This window comes from Taeniopygia guttata, chromosome 19 (assembly GCF_048771995.1).
Source record: "Taeniopygia guttata chromosome 19, bTaeGut7.mat, whole genome shotgun sequence".
Taxonomy (NCBI): domain Eukaryota; kingdom Metazoa; phylum Chordata; class Aves; order Passeriformes; family Estrildidae; genus Taeniopygia; species Taeniopygia guttata.
In genome coordinates, this window is record NC_133044.1 from 5,175,346 (window position 1) to 5,181,514 (window position 6,169).

Below are 6,169 nucleotides of genomic sequence, written 5' to 3' on the forward strand. Positions count from 1 at the left end.
ATTTGTGATGCCTGCCAAGTGGCCCGGGAAAGAATCAGCCAAAGGGATTCAACATCCCAAAATTCAGTCTGGGAAAAGCCACAGTGAGAGAGCATTTCTGTCCAGAGGTGATTGTGGCTCAGCTCAGGTGCATTTTATTTGCTAAGAAAATCAATATTTGCCATGCAAGCAGATCTATGTCCATAGGACAATTATTTTCATTCTCTGGAAAGCTCTGCTCTGGAAGTTCTGAATTTCCAGAGTACCCAGCACATGAAAGGCTTTTAAATGTGCTCAGAGAGCTGCTGGCAGCCCAGAGAAACCCCAATTCCTTTCAAAAGTGGAAAAATCCCTTTCAAATCTCTTTTCCCTGTCAACTATTGATGAGGAATAAATGTCCTTTGCTCCTAAATGCAGATGGATTTGAAGCAACGATTTCAAGATGAAACAATCTGTCTCCTGTTTCCAGTAAGTTTGCCTCGATCCATTAAACAGCACTTTTCAGATGGCTTTATTGGTTTTTCTTTTATGGCTTTCAGTGTGACTCACACTGATTGTCCCTTTTAAAGCCTTCCAATCAAACGGTGCCTCGGGGGTGGGGGAAACGCTGTTCTCCAAGGGAAAGGGGGAAAACAGCGCTGCTGGATGGAGCAGATGGAAATCCAGGATGCAGAGGGTGCCCCACGCTGGGCTCTGCTTTAATCAGTGCTCACCCGGCAGCCACAGATCAAATAACCCAGCAAATATTGCACAAATATTGCACATAAACACCCTGAGAAGGGCAGGGGCAGCGGGAATGGCTCCGCTGGGACATTCCCACTGGTCCCAGGAAGTTGGGGATGATTCCCCTCGTTGGCTCAGCAGGGATGAAGGATGAGCCCGGGGGCAAAGGTGCAGCTCAGAGGGAGCAGGATGGTGCTGCAGGGTCACAGTCTGGGTTTTGCTGGGCTCTGAGAGGAGCAGAAGTGGCTGTTTTCCCATTTTACCCTGTTTTCCCCCTGTTTTCCCTCTTTTCTCCTGTTTTCCCCATCACTGTCACAGCTTATAGTCATTGCCACACTCTCACTTCCAGCTGTGTCTGGGATTGCTGGTGGGAGGAGGAAGAAGGAGCATCCCTGAGTCCTGGTGCTATCTAGGGGCTTAAATTACATTTTTTTTCCCCATCTCATTTCCAGATGTGAGCCACAGCACCCAGCAGACTTTTTGCCCACATGGCAGAGCCCAGCTGGGCAGTGCAGGAGCCAGGCACAGCCTGGGCAGCTCAGAGTGTCCCAGTCCCAGCAGCAGGGACACATTTTGCTGCCTGGCACCACCCCAGGGCTCTCCTGGGGAGCAGCATCTCTGCTGCCACATCACCCCAGCTGCTGCCCTGACCTCTGCTAGCTGGAGTCTGGCACGTTCACAACCCAAAATGAGACTTTTTTTCCCTCCCTGGAATCCCAATCCGATGCTCTTCCTGCAACCAACTCCACTCCAAAAGTATTCCTGAATTCAAGTCCGGTGATATTTAACAGCTTGCTACTCCAGATAGCCTGGCCCTCATCCAGGAGCATTTCACCTTAATTCCACCTCCCAATCCCAAGAATGCAAAGAATTTCCCCCTGGCTCTGTCCAGCTCATTCCAGGAGCCCTGAGCAGGGTGAGCTGTTCTTACCAGAACTGTTAAATATGATTTTTTTCCCCTCGAATCCCTCAGCAGTAATGGCACAACTCATTCTGTGTCTCACATGAGAAGGATCTCTGATCTCTCCTTCATGGAGAAGCAGCTGGAGGAGGTTCAGTGCTTGTGGTTTTCATGTCTGAAGTCACTAAAGGGAGTTTGGAAAGGCAGGGAGGGGTGAGGGGCTCAAAAACATCTCTGTTAGCTCCGTTGTAGAAGTTTGGAGCCTTCACAGAAGGAACTGAAGGGAGGGATTTGCAGGATATGATAAAGCACACACAAAGGAGCAGGGTTGGATTTCAGTTTGTCCTCTGGAAATTCATTTGGCCTTTGGGTAAAGTTCCAAATTCCCAAGCCCCATGTGCCCTGTGCCCTTCCCTGTCCCTCCAGCCCTCAGAGCTTCCTTGGCTCTGTGGCAGGGATGTGCTGGGTCCATCCTGGTATCTGGGCATTTATGGATGGGAACAAAACCACGGGAAAAATAATGGGATTGGCACCTTCCTGCCAAAGGGAACTGCAAATTATTCCATCAGCACAGCCCTGAAAGCCTCAGTGGTGCCTTGCAGGATCCCAGGGCAGGATCCCTGCCCACATGCCAGCTCTGAGACACCCTTGGGGTGAGGGTGATCCCAGACACCAGAACAGGGACAGGGAATGGGAATAACCCAGCACCACAGAGAAACCCCAGCAGTGTCTGCAAGGGCAGGCTGAGCCAAAAAAACCCAACCTGGACATTCAGGGAAGACTTAAAATTCCCAGGGGAGGAGAAAATCCAAGAACTGTGTCCACAAGCCTCTGAGTTTAGGGAAAACAGACTCCACAAGACATGAAGGTGATGACATTTTGCTGCATCCCAGGAGAATCAGACATTCCTGCACCCAGATCCTGCCTTGAGCCTCACACAGATGATTTTAGGAGCAGAGCAAACCTGTCAGCCACACACCCAGCCAGGGCAGTGGTTAACTTGGAAGGATGTTCATGTCTGGCACAGCTTTTCCCAGAGGAACACTCATTTTTATTGCTTTTCCTTGCTACTGAGATTTTTCTGGCCCTTGTGCAGCGATGGCAGTGCCCGTGCAGAGCCTGCCCTTGGCAGGGCAAGGTTTGCTCAAAGCCACCCAAACCAAGCCATGGGAGTCCCTGTGGGAGCAGAAATGCCATTCCCAGTGTTTGCCAGCACAGGGATCCCCCAAAACTGCAGGTTTGCATCACCCTCGTGCAAACCTGCCTGCATCTCCACCTCCTGCTTTCTCCTGGATTGCCTGGCAGGGATCCCTGGCTCCTGCAGGGTTTGGACTCATCCTGCTCCAGCACCAAGCAAGGTTTTCCTGCTGCAAGCACCATTTCAGGAGGATTTGAACTGCAGTTATCCAAGTCAGAACACAAATTTCATTTTTACTACCTGACCTTCACATGCTCATGGCTCAGAGAGGATCAAGGTGATTTTTGCTCCAACTCTAAAAAGCAGCATTTTTTGATAAACAGCTCCATATTCCCCATCTCTGCCTGATCCCTCTGGCTCCTAGATGGGACAGCCATGAACTGACCTTGCCACATATCTGGAGAAATAATTCTGGGGGCAGGAACATCTCCATGCTGCCCTCATCACAGGCATTTTAGGCATCACACGGATTTATTTCACAGGAAGACTTTTCCCCCCAGCTGCAGGAGCCCCTGGAGGTGCAGATCTTTAGGATTTTCCAGCTGCTAGGAAGTCCAATAAATACAGAAGGAGCTGTTTTTCCAGCCATAGGCATCTCCCCAGTCCTTGGCTTGCAGACAGCTGCTGATGTGGCACGAGGACGTGTGCGGGAGGAGAGCTCATCTCCGGCACGGGGACATCCCAGAATAACCCATTGCCTAATTCCTTCCCCTTCTTTAGGTTTTCCTGAAATTAAAAAAACCCTAAAAAACCCCAAATCAGTATTACAGAGACTGGCTAAGCTGGAGTTTTTATAAAGTCTCAGCTGAAGGCTTTGGGTGATGTGTGATGCTCTCAGTCGACCCTTAAGAGAAGAGGGATTTCTTATTTCTTAGTTTTTGTTTCTTATTTCTTGTCCCATGGTTTAAATGGCTGAAAATTCCCAGTTGTTGGCAAGATTAAGGCCTGAGTTTGTAAAGGTTTAGCACACTGGCCTCCTAATGAGATAAATATCCACCAGCTCATTAATAAAGAGATCAAAAGGAATGATCTCATCTGCACCTGGAAAATGGCACAAGGAAGTGAAAGCAGCTCACAAACCCTGAAAAAATAAAATAAAAAACCCCATTGCCAATGACACAGGATCAAAACTCTGAAGGAATTTCATTAATGCTGCTGATGGGATGGTGCAGCCCTTTTCTGTGAGGTTCTTAGGAGGGGAGTTCAAATTCCCACAGTTAAAGATGAGACAAGGCAGAAATAAAATCCCATCCCCATCATGGTTCTTCTTTATAAAAATAATAAAAAAATTCTGCCCCAGCCTGTGGTGGTGCCCACCCAGCCTCCCTCACTCCCCTCCTCAACAGGACAGCAAGGAACAGAAAGTGAAAATAAAGCTCAGGGGTCAAGAGAAACTCAGGAGCCACCCAGAGCCACCAAACCTGGCTGGAGGAGGAGAAGGCACAACCCCTCCACCATCTGCCCCGCAATTAAAACTCCAAAATTGTCCCAAAACTCCAAAATTGTCCCAAAAGCATCTTTTGGAGCCTCGGCCAGGACACAGCTCCTGCAGGGGCTGAGGAAATGTGACTGTGGGATCAACCCTCATGAATGCATTTGGGGAACCCTGCCAGTGCCTGCATCTCATTTTTTGCCTCAACTCCAGCCAGCTTTAATGCAACATCAGCTTGGAAGCTGTAAAACATCAGACAAACAATGTAAACCAATGCAAGCAGCAAGATTTAACAGGAAACAGGCTGTGCTCTTCATTGCTGGATGGGAGAGCATCTGGCTGGGGCAGGGATGATCCCCTCCAAAACTCCTCACACCCATTTGCTGATTTGCAAGGAGAAAAAAGGGGGCTGAAGGCTGATTTCATGAGGGGGTTGCTGTAAATCATCTATTGTGGCTTCAAATGGGACAAAAGGCAGAAAAGTCATACAAAGAGACAGATAAAATATTATTAAACTAAAAAAAATAAGAGTAGCAGGAGGAATGGGATGCCTGGAGATGTTGGGATTTCCTGCTTTTGGCAGGATTGGCAGTGGCATCAGGAGGAATAAATGTCTGTGCCCTGGAGCTGGAAATAACTGCACTTAACACCTCTTTGGGGGATTTGAAGGCTGGCAGGAAGCTCCAGGAGGAATTTTCTCCTGCCAGCTGTGGCCAATGCCGAGTTCACCAATGGCACCCGGATCCCGTGAGGCTCCAAACAACATCAGGGATAGAGCCAAAACCTGCTGGGAAGGCTGGGAGCCAAGGGATGAGTCTGCAGGGCAGGCCCTGAGATGCTCATTGGGGTCAGCCCAGCTGATCTAATCCCTAAATCCACTAAAATCCATTCCCATCCCTTCCCTCACCTCCCTGTTTCTCCTGCAAGGCCCCACAGGGGCGCCTGCTCCAGGGACACCCCACAGGATAATGCTGCTGAACCCTCACTGCTCCCAAAACTCAGCCCCACCTGGGCTTCCACTGCCATGGATCCCACCTCCTCCCATGCTCCTGAAGAGCATCCCAATCTCCCCCCCAAAATCTGGCCCAAACTCACAGCACTGCTGGATTTCACTGCTGGAGGCTCCACCAGGTGATTCCAGGCAGATCCTGCCCTTCCCACCACATCCACTGACCCCACAGATGCTGGAGAAGGGTTCAGCCTGATTTCCAGCAGCTCAGGAGGATCTCTGCACACACCTTGGGATTTTGGGGATCTCTTCCCACCAGCTGCTTTCCCATGGATCCCACTCAGATCCTGGAAGAGCATCCCAAAATCCAACCCAACTCACAGCGCTGGAGGATTTCATCTTTTGAGTCTCCACCAGGTGATTCCAGGCAGATCCTGCCCTTCCCACCACATCCACTGACCCCACAGATGCTGCAGAAGGGCTCAGCCTGATTTCCAGCAGCTCAGGAGGATCTCTGCCCAAGCAAAGGCAGCTCAGGTGTTTTGGGATTTTGGGGATCTCTTCCCACCAGTTGCTTTTCCATGGATCCCACTCAGCTCCTGGAAAAGCATCCCAATCTCCCCCCAAAATCCAACCCAACTCACAGCACTTGCCCTTCCCACCACATCCACTGATCCCACAGATGCTGGAGAAGGGCTCAGCCTGGTTTCCAGCAGCTCAGGAGGATCTCTGCCCAAGCAAAGGCAGCTCAGGACGTGCTTTGGGATTTTGGGGATCTCCTCCCACCAGCTGCTCCTTCCATGGATCCCACCCAACTCCTGGAAGAGCATCCAAATCTCCCCCAAAATCTGACCTCAACTCACAGGACTGGAGGATTTCATCTTTTGAGGCTCCACCAGGTGATTCCAGGCAGATCCAGCCCTTCCCACTGACCCCACAGCTGCTGGGAGAGGGCTCAGCCTGATTTGCAGCAGCTCAGGAGGATCT